Here is a 14,669-nt window from a genome sequence, read left to right on the forward strand (position 1 = left end):
TTTTTTGTGAATATACGTTCCGCGAATGAAAAGTTAGTTTTGTTAGCGAAGGTTGTGCCTAATACTTTACCGCCACGTCAACGTGACAATAGGTGTTTCGCTGCCTCTAAACTGCCACCGTTCTTGCCGTGGAATCAGTGGTACATCCTATGCGACGCAGTTAAAGTTTTGTGAATGCTACGTTCAGTCGAAGTCGGTGGTAAAATGTCTGTTACTGACGACAAATATCGGACAAACTATGGAGAGAGAGGCAGCTTCTACAGGAGTGGCATGCACATGAAAGAAGGATTATCCCTTTTGGAAAGACCTCTTCATATATTGTAATATTTTGAGGTTCCTGGCGAGACCCATATTCACGCAGAAACTCCTACGGGAGCTGTCTAAGTATGCGTAAGCGTTGCATTGTGCCACTTGCATACCTTCGCCCGGCCAGGTGTCATTTTCAACATTCTGAAGCTTTATCCGATCGGTATAAACATTCGCAATGCGGTAACACGAACTGTTGCGGATGGTGGCGCAAGGTGAATTGATGACGCAAGCAAACTACTGCAGGTGGCGGCGCCAGGTGTCATGACATTCCGATCAATAAAAGCCTTTATGGCTCTTTAACGCCTGGCGCATCCGCGTCGTACCATTATCAGTCGTGATGGGAAGCGAGGAAAGCGGGAACGCAGTGTGCCGTCTTTCGCTATCGATTGCAAGGCTCCAGATTGGGGAGGTCGGAGGGAGGCGCTCTACTCTGCACGCAGCTGCGTATGGCGTGGCCTCGCTGGTCCTCGATTGAAAACGGGCAAAGTGCGGCGAATGCTGATAGCTTCGTTCTCACTGCTCAGTTTGTGTTCAAGCCGGCGGTAACACGAAGGTGAATTCACTCGCTGCTGTGGGCCCTATCATGAAAGGGATCGTCCTACGTGACGGGCGGAAGGACTACCAGATGGAGGGACGGACGGTCCCTCCATTAGAAATGTTTATGCATTTAAAAAGAAATGCAGCGAACCATTGGAAAAAAGCGATCTGTTACTGTGAGCTCCTGCCGTTCTTCATATAGTGAGAGGAAAAAGCGCAGGCAACTTACATTCCGATCCGCTTTTCATCACCATGATCAGCCTATTTTCTGTCCGCTGCAGGACGAAGGTGGTGATCAGGACGAAGACAGGGGTGATCTTCAATTACCCCTGTCTGTGTTGCGGAAACCGGTTCCAGCTAGCGCCTTCGAATTTCTTATATTCATCACTCCACCTAGTGTTCCGCCATCCGCAAGTGCGCTTCCCTTCTTTTGGCACCAATTGTGTAACCCTAAAGGTGCACTGGTTATCTAACTTACGCATTACATGACCTGCCCAGCTCCATTTCTTTCTCTTCATACCAACTAAAATATCGGCTATCCCTGTTTGCTGTCTGATCCACATCCCTCTCAGCCTGTCTCTTAACGTTATGCCTAACATTCTTCGTTCCATCGCTCGCTGTATGATCCTTAATCTGTTTTCGAGCTTCTTTGTTGTAGTGCGACTTTTATTGTTAGAGAAAAATATCCAAGCCCTAAAGCATTAACGGCAACCAAAAAGTATATGTGGCGTTGAATTGGGCGCTTAGTAGGTGTTTAGCATGGCACATTACCCAAGAATATAGCATACAGAACTAACAGACATGACAGGGCCATCATATACAACATTCACGAATCTGACATGGGCCTAAACAATTACACTTGTAAATATAAATTGCGCAATGGATTGGTTGGTTTGTTATAGCACTGTCGCTTTCATGCGTTTATTGCCTCCATCATAATCATAAGTACTTACGCGTTGTTAACATCCTCTTTGCAATGAAACACTAATTCTGCTGCAAGTTTCATGCCTGCGGTGACGCTTCGCTTCCTCGGCCTAACTTAGATAATTCCAATCACTGAGTTGACTGGACACTTGAGGAGCTACACGAAGAAAATACATGATGGAAGGTTGATAGAAAGGCGCCCTTAGCTAATTCGGCCATAGAAAGAGCGCGCTACCAAATTCAAGCTTGATGAATCAATATATAGGTGGCGTTTTATTGCACGAGTCACTCAGTTACATAGGCATGCGTGGTGGTAAATCAGGAGTTGCAAGCACAGTGAACACACACGATAAATGAAAGAAACTTTTAGTGCAACATTTTTGTTAAAGTTTAGGGGGTTTACTTGTAATTGCCTGCAGATCTGTGTTCGGGGCAAAACATGAATAATAAATAATTCGCAAGAAGAAACGCCGCCATGGTGTAGGGCGTGAAACTTCATGCGCGTGCTGCAGAGGTTGTATGAGCAGGAGGGGTACAGAAATGACGCAACCAATTAGACAAGTCGTATTTATTCACGCATTGTGGAGATCACATGCCAAGCCTATGTTATAGATAGTGGGGTTCTTACGACATAACTTTGCAATCGTGATCGCTCCCTATTCGTTCGAGGGCCCATTTGATTTTAAGGGAGCGTCTGGGCACTAGGCTAAAGAAGTGGTCCCCCAAAGCGGGCGTCCTGGATTGGCCTACGCCGCTCGCACCCACCGCTGGCGTCGATGGTTGGGGCTCCTGCAATGACCTCAGTCTCCTATACATGCGCTTCCTATAGAGACAAACATGCTGCGCCGCGGTAAATCTGTGTGGATATTCCACTGACTTTTCGCCCAAGTATCTTGACATAATGTTTGTTTCTACCTGTAGAACCCGAAGGGACATAGTAGAGAGAGCATAAAATTACGGCAAAAGTGCGATTGCTCGCCTTATCACTTCTTATGAATACCATTTTGAGATGGTTGGATTGCACCTACAATGATATAGTGAGCCCGCACAAGCGCGACCAATCCTCCTCGGATCGGCAAATCTAGTGCCGAAGTATGCTTCTCTGGATACCTCATCATCATCATCAGCCTGGTTACGGCCACTGCAGGGTAAAGGCATCTCCCATACTCCTCCAACTACCCAGGTCATGTTTTAATTGAGGCCATGTTGTCCCTCCAGGCTTCTTAATCTCATCTGCTTACCTAACTTTCTGCCACCCCCTGCTACACTTCCTTTCCTTGGAATCCAGTCGGTAACCCTTAATGACCATCGGTTACCTTCCCTCCTGATTGCATATCCTGCCCATGCCTATTTTTTTTCCTTGATTTCAACTAAGATATCATTAGCTTGCGTTTGTTCCCTCACCCAATCTGCTCTTTTTCTTATCCATTAACGTTACACCCACCATTCTTCTTTCCATAGCTCGTTACGTCACACTCAATTTAAGTAGAACCCTTTTCGTAAGCCTCCTGGTTTCTGCCCAGTAGGTCAGTACTGGTAACACACAGCTATTATACACTTTTCTCTTGAGGGATACTGGCAACCTGCTGTTCATGATCTGAGAATGCCGGCCTAACGCACCCCAGCCCATTCTTATTCTTCTGATTATTTGCGTCTCATGATCCGGATCCGCCGTCCCTACTTGCCCTAAGTAGATGTATTCCCTTACCACTTCCAGTACCTCACTACCTACTGTAAATTGGTGTTCTCTTCCAAGACTCTTAAACATTACTTTTGTTTTCTGCAGATTAATTTTTAGACCCACTCTTCTGCTTTGCCTCTCCAGGTCAGTCAGCATGCATTGCAATTGGTCCGCTGAGTTACCAAGCAAGGAAATATTATCAGAGAATCGCAAGTTACTAAGGTATTCTCCATTAACTTTTATCCCCAATTCTTCCCAATCCAGGTCTCTGAATACCTCCTGTAAGCACGCTGTGAATAGCATTTGAGATATCGTATCTCCCTGCCTGACGCCTTTCTTTATTGGGATTTTGTTGCTTTCTTTATGGAGGACTACGGTGGCTGTGGAGCCGCTATAGATATCTTTCAGTATTTTTACACACGGCTCGTCTACACCCTGATTCCTTAATGCCTCCATGACTGCTGATGTTTCGACAAAATCAAACGCTTTCTCATGAACAATGAAAGCTATATATAAGGGTTGGTTATATTCTGCACATTTGTCTATCACCTGACTGATAGTGTGAATATGGTCTATTGTTCAGTAGCCTTTACGGAATCCTGCCTCGTCATTTGCTTGACAGAAGTCTATAGTGTTCCTGATTCTATTTGCGATTACTTTAGTAAATATTTAGTATGCAACTGACAGTAAGCTGATCGGTCTATAATTTTTCAACTCATTGGCGTCCCCTTTCTTATGGATTAGGATGGTGTTGGCATTCTTCCAAGATTCCGGTAGGCTCGAGCTCATGAGACGTTGCGTATACAGCGTGGCCAGTTTCTCTAGAACAATCTGCCCACCATCCTTCAAGAAATCTGCTGTTACCTGATCCTCCCCAGCAGCCTTCCCCCTTTGCATAGCCCCAATGCTTTCTTTGCTTCTTCCGGCGTAACCTGTGGGATTTCGAATTCCTCTAGACTATTCTCTCTTCCATTATTGTCGTGGGTGCCACTGCTACTCTATAAATCTCTATAGAACTCATCAGCCACTTTGACTATCTCATCCATATTAGTAATGATATTGCCGGCTTTGTCTCTTAACACATACATCTGATTTGTGCCAATTGCTTGTTTCTTCTTCACTGCTTTTACGCTTCCTCCGTTCCTGAGAGCATGTCCAATTCTATCCATATTATACCTCCTTATGTCAGCTGCCTTACACTTGTTGATTACATTCAAAATTTCTGCCAGTTCTATTCTAGCTGTACGGTTAGAGGCTTTCATACATTGGCGTTTCTTGCTCAGATCTTTCATCTCCTGCGATAGCTTACTGGTATCCTGTCTAACGGAGTTACCACTGACTTCTATTGCACACTCCTTAATGATGCCCACAAAATTGTCATTCATTGCTTCAACACTAAGGTCCTCTTCCTGAGTTAAAGCCGAATACCTGTTCTGTAGTTTGATATGGAATTCCTCTATTTTTCCTCTTACCGCTAACTTATTAATCGGCATCTTATGTACCAGTTTATTCCGTTACCTCCTCAGGTCGAAGCTAATTCGAGTTCTTACCATCCTATGGTCCCTGCAGCCCACCTTGCTGAACACGTCCACATTGTGTATGATGCCAGGGTTAGCGCACAGTATGAAGTCTATTTCATTTCTAGTCTCGCCGTTCAAGCTCCTCCACGTCCCCTTTAGGCTATCCCGCTTGCGGAAGAAGGTATTCATTATCGACAGATTATTCTGTTCCGCAAACTGTACTAATAACTCTCCCCTGCTATTCCTAGTGCCCATGCCATATTCCCCACTTCCTTGTCTCCAGCCTGCTTCTTGCCTACCTTGGCATTGAAGTCGCCCATCAATATAGTGTATTTTATTTTCACTCTACCCATCGCCGATTCTAAATCTTCACAGAAGGTTTCGACTTCCTTGTAATCATGACTGTATGTAGGCTAGTAGACCTGTAGAACCTTTATTTTGTACCTCTTATTAAGTTTTACAAGAATACCTGCCACCCTCTCGTTAATGCTATAAAATTCCTGTATGTTACCAGCTATATTCTTATTAATCAGGAATCCGACTCCTGGTTCTGGTCTCTCCGCTAAGCCGCCCGTAGCGCAGGATGTGCCCGCTTTTTGGCACTGTATACGCTGCTTTTGGCCTCTTAACTTCACTGAGGCCTATTATATCCCATTTACTGCCCTCTAATTCCTCCAATGGCACTGCTAGACTCGCCTCACTAGATAACGGCCGAGCGTTAAACGTTGCCAGGTTCATATTCCAATGGCGGCCTGTCCGGAATACCTAGTTATACCTAGTAACACCTGAATACCTAGTAAGAGGCTAAATTTAGCTGCAGCTGCGTCACGCATAGCATGACAAGAGTGCCTCCTGTTCGCGCGACAGATGCGTAATCGACTAATCGCTTTTTTGTCGACACAATGATACTTAATTGAGGCACGGGGGGAGCACGGTTGCAAATATATTACTAATAACAATGCAACATGTTTTCGGGACTTGTAGTTTTAGCAAGGGGCCCTCTGTGACCGACTTTAAGCAAGTTTGATGTCTACATTTGGGCAGAAGTTATCGAAGCTAATCGCGAAATTAGGCGATAGCTTCTGTAACCATAACCGGTCACAGTCCCTCTAGAAAACTACACTGTGTCGTGAATGCTATGTTGGAAGTACTATCCTATAGCGGCCAAAAGATTCCCTTCTGAAGATCAATGAGCAGAAGCCTCAACTGGTCGCCGTATCCTTTCAATTTATTCTCAATAGTTGTGTTGGTGTCACGTCCTGACTTTCAATATAAACAGGGAGGATGCCTCTGTCTCCTTGCTTGACGGCGGAGCGGTGGCATGCCGCTTCTATACGGCGTTCTTTTGTTCTGTTAAATTTTCTGGGGTGTGAAGGTTCCCCTGGGTGTCACTCGCATTATTAGGTACGTCGAAAATAACCTTGTCGCGTTCATTTTTTATTGCCGACACAATTTTTAAAAAAGTGGTCCATTTCTTTTTCTTCTTTTCTGCTTCGCAAGTTAACAAGGGTGGCAATGTGGGCTTATTGATACATCTTGACTAAAAGTGGCAGTGAAACTTGAGGAAAATAGAAGACACATAGGACCCCCAGGCACCTGTGCTTCCTAAGTGCATTCTCTTGTTCTTGCGCTTCCCTGGGCTTGCTTGCGCTCTGCCACGGTTGGTCAATATTCGTAAGTCAACAGAGCACATATACAAGTTGTAACAACTAATTTTAGCCAGAGTTTAAAAAGATGTCAATGCCACGTAGCTAGGCCAAATCAAGGTAATGTTGTCTTCGCTGGGAGGTACTGAAATTATATTCTTAATTCCGCCTAATTAGATATTTAGTCGTTATTAATAATTAACTTCTCAAACAATAAATTTAGATGATAACTGTGAATGAGAAACTTGTAGAGTAACACGAACCACTCCAGATAAAGGTATCTGTTGTGCACTACGTTCCACATAAAGGTGTTTTTTTCCGAACGTGAAAGAAGCCTGCAACTGGACGCTCTGGGTGGGTGCGCGTGCGTGTGTGTGTGTGTGCGTGTGTGTGTGCGTGTGTGTGTGTGTGCGTGTGTGTGTGCGTGCGCGTGTGTGTGCGTGCGTGCGCGTGTGCGCGTGCGTGTGCGTGTGCGCGTGCGTGCGTGTGTGTGTGCGTGCGCGTGTGTGTGCGTGCGTGCGCGTGTGCGCGTGCGTGTGCGTGTGCGCGTGCGTGCGTGCGTATGCGCGTGTGCGCGCGCGCGCGTGTGTGTGTGTGTGTGTGTGTGTGCGTGTGTGCGTGTGCGTGTGTGTGTGTGTGTGTGTGTGTGTGTGTGTGTGTGTGTGTCACCTACAACAACAGTTATTGCATGCAACATGCAACACTGCAACATGCAACACATGCAACAGTTATTCGCTCCGTTGGTAGGTGTATTTTATTTCGCAGCATCACTCTTATGCCAGCACTCAACATAATTTTCGTTTTTGTGGTATTGTGCGATCTTGTTCGCGCTTCTTTTATTTTATATCCAATCGTATTGACATCCCACGTCATATCATAGGCAGGATTGCACCGCGTCGTACGCATACGTTGGTTCACATCGTAGGCCACACGCTTGAAACATCAAGGGCACGTCACTACAATGTTTCGACTTAGTGCTGAATTGAAACCAAGAGCAACATAATAGAGGGCTCAGCCTAACAGCACGGAAGGCGACAGCACATTGTACAAGAGCTGCAAATTTTGGTAATTAGAAATGTTGAAGAATTTCTTTTTTCATCTCGCTTGGAGGAATATAGCCTCAATGGCGTTGGGAAATATAATGATCCCCAGAACTATGAGCGAGACACATCTCAACCTAGACAGAAAGCAATTCAGTGGCATTCCACTCTCTGGAGGTAGGATGACCAGCGAAGCTCTGTATGTGGGCCCCTTTATGGCGAACAGTTCATTCTAGTGCGGCAAACGCCATATGCACATAAATGGAAGGTGAGGCGCGACTAGTCGCTGCTTCACGATGTTGAGCCTCGCGAGATGATGAGACACTGAGGGGTATACATGCACATATAGTGATGCAAAACACGGCACGACGCCTTTTACTACTGAATCCCGGCATGTGGAGCAGTCGTGCACGTCATCGCACTCCGAGCGCATGCACTGCTTCAGCGTAGCGAAGGTGATCGTGCGTTGGCCGACATCCTCCAGTGCAGTAATGGTTGTAAGATCACTCGAAAACCACAAGCGGTCACCCAAAACACAGGCCATACAAAATTGGTTCCTCACATACTTCCTCTGAAACCTGCCCGTTGCTCCGGTGAAACGTTCCAAGTTTGTGGGATCGGGGCCACAAAGACGGTTCGCATTTATTTCCGCCTCGCAGTCCTGGCGGGCAGTACGCTTACGGGACCGCCACCATGGCCGAGCTCAAGGAGAGGAAAGAAGGTGCGCAAGAGCTTGGAACGCTGACAAAGAGAGGGCAGTGCGAACGCAGACATGACCGACACAGGTCAACGCGGTGTATCTGTTCTTATCAGCGTAATATCTGATGCGGGTTGTATTCAGACCTCAGATACTAAGCTTATTTTTGCAAGTTGGCGAGGTCTTAACGCCTCCTTCACCTCCACCACGGGTCATCCAGGTATTGCACTGTTTTCGGAATCGGCTCACGCATGGGCCGAAATTCTCGATCTACGCGGCTGGATAGACGAACGCAATTTTTTGCAGAACCTAGCCACATACAGCATCGCTGTAAAAAACATAAAAATGCTCAAAGACACATGAATAACAACTTGTACTATTGTCAGGGACGGATACTACACTTATATTTCCTACTGCCCAATGGAGTATCATGATGGAGATGAAAAGTCTAAGTAATGCGCGCATAATAAAACACCGTCCATCATACATTAGGCAAAAATGCGCAGCTGCCCATGAATATTGCTGCCTTTTACAGCAGCGCATCTCCAATACAGTTATGCATTAAAACTACTCAGTACACTTTGAAATTACAAATCAGAGCTCACTACACATTTATAAGCACGCGCCATCCTCAGCCATCAATTGTCGCGTCTGGCCTGTCAACTGCAGCTGCGCGTACCAACGCTTACCCACGTCAGTTCGAGCGTCGCTAGTAGACATAATTAGGTTCGTAAGGCTGCAATCCCCATATCGTAGAAATTTACTCTTACGTTTTGCGCTACGACGGCCGTTTGGGTTTTGTTAATCGACTCACGCTTACTATTGAAGCCTGTACTGCAGTTCGTACCCCTGCTACCCATTACATACATACCTTTCTTCAACGACAGCGCTTGTCTTTACAGCGACGGGCATGGAAAAGTTGCTGATCTTACGAACGATTTTGGCTTTGTGAATCCGCTTTTTTTCGCAATGCCCCAAAATTTGTTCGCAAGTACGCTTAGTGCATTCCACCTCAGGTTTCAGCGATCGCAGCTTGATTCTTTGCTTAAAAGAAGTGATCAAGGCAATTTTTTTTGCATCTGCACGTTTTGAACATATGAATGTCACGTAGCACTGAAAGAAAAAAGATTGTACTATATGTACAATAATGCTGCCAGAATTACTTGGTTTAGCCCCAGAAATGTTTGTCACTTAGACTTGAAGCATGTTAACTAAGCCAATCCAATACGTCGTATTTTGTTTGATGCTTGTTTTTATTTTTTTCGTTTTCTCCATAGTTAACCGTTTCCCGCATTCATATCTTTTATTTAATTCATTTTTCACCTTCATCTCCGGCACGTTTCTCGTAACCACCTCGCTCTTGGTAAATGAACCTAATGAGAATTAAGCCTTACAAACACGACACAGAGAAGAATATGGACAAAGAGAGAGAGAGAAAAAAAAACTTTTATTGTCAAGGTTGAGTGAAGTTTCCTTTCCCAGCAAAAAAATTACCCTTAGGAACACCAGGCTTCGTGCACGTGCTACAGTGGCTATTCTCACAATATCGTTTTTTGTGTGTGTGTTTGTGTAGTGGAAGATCAAAGCGCAAAAAACAGGTTGAGCAGTATTCGTGAATGACCGTTCCTGAATACCAACCAAAAAATAAATAAGGAACAATTACCAATAGGGTACGCTTGGTAAGCCAGAAAACATGCTAAAAGAAACAGCTAGCGATTGAAGCACGAAATTTCCTCCCCAGCTGGCCGTAGTGTTCTTGGCTTTGGCGGTGTCTGTTCTGCCCTTTACTTAGTAGTCGGCTAAGCCGACAGCGACCATCTGAAGTTTAGTTCCAGTTCAAATGAAGCCGTCAAGGAAGACCGCTTGACAGCATCGGAAGTCAAAAACAACGCAGGCTACGTTGCTGTCCAAACAAGACGACGGCTGAGCAGGAAGCGTGGAAACAGGACAGCAAGGTCGCCTGTGCCCATAAATACGTAGTCATGCTTTTCTATACGGATAATGTAACTCACGCTGGGTTTTTTTTATGCGTTCGCACGTGCAAAGAACACCGACATAACGTGTGCTTTTCTGAGCTTTTTCATGAAGCCGCGATGTAGCGCCACCTCTCAGAGGCGCCTTCCCGTTGTCTTCCAGGAGGTTTCAAATTTGTGCCGTTCTCCAAGCTCGAAGCTGGCTTAGCTGTCTCGAGCTTCAGCGCAAACAGCGCAACATAACCGAACGTGAGAAAGGGCCTGACATTAGCTCTGTCTAGGCAGACTGTCTCCGATGATGACGAGAATTCGAACAAGCCAAAAGGTAGTGAGTACGTTCTATTTTGAGCGTTGTAATAATTGTGTTATTGTTCTCTGAGCATTTCATACATTATTATTAGTTAGCAACAATGACGAGCCTACGACAAAGTCGTGAAGTCTCAGTGAGCCAAAAAATTTAACTTTGACGTTCACTTTCTCATTTAACAATCGCCCTACTGCCGGGAATTTAACGAAAATTGAGTTCTTAAAGAATACTTGATCCATATAACCGTGGTTCAGTGATTCTCTATAGTGTTCGTTTAAAGATTTCTAAGAGCTGATGTCAACCGATGACTCCTCAAAAACAAATTTTTTTTTGGCCCCGTATCCTGATTCATTGCTGAACTGCCCCCCCCCCCCTTCCTTCATACGTATCACGCTTTCTGAAGCCACCATAATCACCATCATTATTTTTGAAATGTAACCGCGATTTGAGGGAAAGTCGGTTAAGGGACAGAACTACAAGTCTGACCATGCAATGCATTATTTCATAAGGTTCCGTACACGAAATCTTTCAGAACTAGGCATTGTTTTCCGATGCGTTTGACCATTGCAATGGGGCCTAAAACCATTTGGTTGCTCTGAAAGTCACTACCATGGGCTGCAATAGTAGGGGCCGGAAGTACAGTTCAGAATGCTATATTTTCTCACTTTCGCTACGCTCATGAGAGTTCGAACATGCCATGTCAGATTAAATGCTAAGAACGTGTAGCATATATGCACTTAGTCACGGTCGAACGACTTGATCGAAAATAGAGCGTACTTTAAGTTTGCCGTCAAGTTAGAATTTCAATGCATGCAAATCGACACAGCATGGAGATGCTTCTTAACTGGCTCCATACAATTGAAGTTGTACTTTTAAAGCACGAGTATGAAATTACAGTACCCGCCGTGGTTGCTCCGTGGCTATTGTGTTGGGCTATTGAGCACGAGATCGCGGGATCGAATCCATGCCGCGGCGGCCGCATGTCGACGGGGGCGAAATGCGAAAACACCCGTGTACTTAGATTTAGGTGCACGTCAAAGAACCCCAGGTGGTCTAAATTTGCGGAGTCCTCCACTACGGCGTGCCTCATAATCAGAAAATGATTTTGGCACCTTAAATACCATAATTTTTTGGATGTTACACAATTCTAGGAAACATAAACCTACTATTTTATTCTTTATATATTTCAGAAAGATAGGCGGCGCTATCTTCTTACTATATTGAAAATTGTGGATTGGTTGTAGGCTTCATTAAATTTTATGATAAAAACATCTGTTGCATCATCGTGAAGGTGGTGAACGGGATTTCTTTGGATTATGGCATCCCACGTGAAGAACAATCCTTATTAAAAATGCAAATACTGTTCAGCCAGCATTGTTGCAAGAATGGCTTTGTACACATTGAGCCACGGCAGCTGTAGCCGAACATGATAGGGGTCTAACAGCTGCTCCCTCGTTTTCGATTCATCGCAGGTTTGCGATAGTGTGAAGCCGCTGTGAATGGGCTCCTGTGATCTTCTGAATGAGCCGCTGGGAACGCCAGGAGTGGGCTCCTCCTACATACACTGTCTACAGGCAACAGATTCAGGACTTCAAACACATATATGCTAATGCACCAACACATTTCCAATTCCGCTACGCACACAAGGCGCCTCTTCAAAGCAAGCCTGTTTGCTCATTGACATGCTCGCAAACAAAGGGGCGGCCTAAGACAAGCGCGATTGGAAGAGTATCGCAAACACGGCAGAAACTCGACGACGCAAGCGGGAAGGAATTCTGCAGCCACGCTTAAACAGGGCTTTGATAACTTCGTCTCTGCTTTGCCGTTGGCGCCACTGCAATTCACGCTGCCTTTCTTAACGCATGCCTAGGGACAGTGTGCGACACCTGAACATAGCCGTGTGCGCATGGTTCGCGTGACTTGGCATGCTTGTTATCACTTGTGATCGTGAAGAAGAGCGCGAACATTCCGGAGCTTAACCTAGATAAACCTCTACTCACCCTCCCCCCTCCCTACGCCTTTAAGGTATCTAGAACGGCAACAACGCACATACGGTGAGGTCGACTGGTGAAAAAAAAAAGCGAAAGAAAGAACAAGAATGGCAATGCCAGGAGATGTCAAAGCAGGTTTGAGTCATGGACGCTCGTAGGAGTGAATTTAGCAATCAAAATAATCATATAGAAAGCGCATATCGAAATCTATCCGTTGCAAAACTTTGGTAAAACACTGCAATATACAGGGAGTTTCACGTCACTTGAGCCCAACTTTCAATATACGCAAATGCTACGTAGCTTGACAGAACCAAAGTAATAGAGAGTTTTCGAAATGGAGACCGAAGCGGCTTGAGGACCTGAAAAAGTGCGGGCCACAAGTGCGCATGCGCCGAATCCAAGTCAGTCTTGGGGTATTGCGTTCATGTTATTGACCCAAGAGCTAAATATCGGAAGTTAGTGTGGGTCCCCAAGCCATCTTAGGTCTTAAAACGGCATGCTCAGCTCATAGTACTAACAAAGTAATTAGGTTTAGTTATTCTCGTCTTTTTCCTTCTTGCTCAAAAATGCATTCTATTTGTTTTCACTGTAAGAAAAGCTTTTTCTCTTTCGTTTGCTTTCGAGCACCTTTTTATTTTCCCCACTGCGGCGTCCTGAGCACTTGACCCAACGCTGTCTGCGCTTGACCCAATTCTCAAAAACTCTGAAGTTGTTTATTGTCGCTTCGAGGTACTCAGATTGTTTTTTGCATAGCGCCTCATTACGTAATTAGTCTTAATTATTTATTCAGCTTTCCCAATAATATAATAAAACGAAAGGTGTCAATGAGAAAATTATACAGCAACATGACAAACTCCCTATACAGCGTTTACTTGCTAAATAAGTGCTACATGTAAGTGTTTTCCAAGCATGAGAGAAGCCCGCCAATACACGCAAACTGTCTCGAGAGCCCAGTCGTGCCCCAATCTTCAGTGTGGTCGCGGGCTTTCATGCTTGGAAAAAGCACTTTTACGTAGCAGGTATTGAGCAACAGAAAGCTTTATAGGGTGTTTATCGTGTTGCTCTTCCATTTTGTCATTGACACTTTTCACCTAACTATAATATTTGAGGAGTTGAATAAACAATTATGACTAATTACGTAATCAGGCTGAATGAAAAAAACAATAATCTCAGTATTTCCAGCAGACGGCAAACAACGTTACCGTGATTCTGTGCAGCTACTTGGAATTTGCATACTTTTGAAGCTTGGCTCAAGTTACGTGGGACACCATATAAAGCTTTGTTTGCTTCCCTTTTATGAGGTGCTAATTTCCTGAAATGTTTGCGCTTACGAACGGGAAAGATCCCCGCATTAATGCCATTCATATTTTCAAATATTTTCGTGGGCAATACCGCCTACAAGCTATGCCGAAATCCAAACACCAAATCAGGTAGACACACAGTTTGAGACGTCTACGGCAGTGACGCACAATGGCGAAGCGGATGAATGGTACTTGTTTTGGGAAGAATGGTGCTGGAAGGTGGAGGCACGCAAAGAGTACGCCACATGTATATCAACTTAGGGATTTTATACATGTTGTGTCTCAGTAGCACATGGCCCTTCTGGAGGATTAATCGAAAATGAGCAAATGTGCGGTGCCACGTGCGACCAAATAAAAGAAAATCAGGTGAGTTAAAAAAGCTATTTAATGTCATGCACTAGGTGACTGAGCAATATTTGTGCGTTAGATATTTATGCATGTGCTTTATGTCGCTTGTTGTTACATTATGGGGAAGAGAGGTGCGCTTCTTGACAACATTTAGTCTTCGAACATACGGGGCAAATACAGGCCGGTTTGCTGGAGCTTGCATCCGGCGCACATGAAATGCTTATAGATATGCAGAACTATCTACATAACTGGCAAGATAGTGACCCAGAAGTGTTCGTGCTAAACGCCCTTGGTGATAAGAAAACGAGACTTTGCTTTCAATAAATAAAAGACAAGCAATGCAGCGCGCTACCATCAGCCACTATAGTCACAGTAACATACAATGTTCGTTTGGT

The 14,669-nt window shown here is 44.9% G+C and overlaps 1 pseudogene; it reads left to right on the forward strand.

Annotated features, from left to right (window-relative positions):
* The first annotated feature begins 8,427 nt into the window (after positions 1 to 8,427).
* LOC135914608 (U2 spliceosomal RNA) lies at positions 8,428 to 8,608 on the forward strand (annotated as a pseudogene).
* The last annotated feature ends 6,061 nt before the right edge of the window (positions 8,609 to 14,669 follow it).

Source organism: Dermacentor albipictus, chromosome 9, assembly GCF_038994185.2.
Source record: "Dermacentor albipictus isolate Rhodes 1998 colony chromosome 9, USDA_Dalb.pri_finalv2, whole genome shotgun sequence".
Taxonomy (NCBI): Eukaryota; Metazoa; Arthropoda; class Arachnida; order Ixodida; family Ixodidae; genus Dermacentor; species Dermacentor albipictus.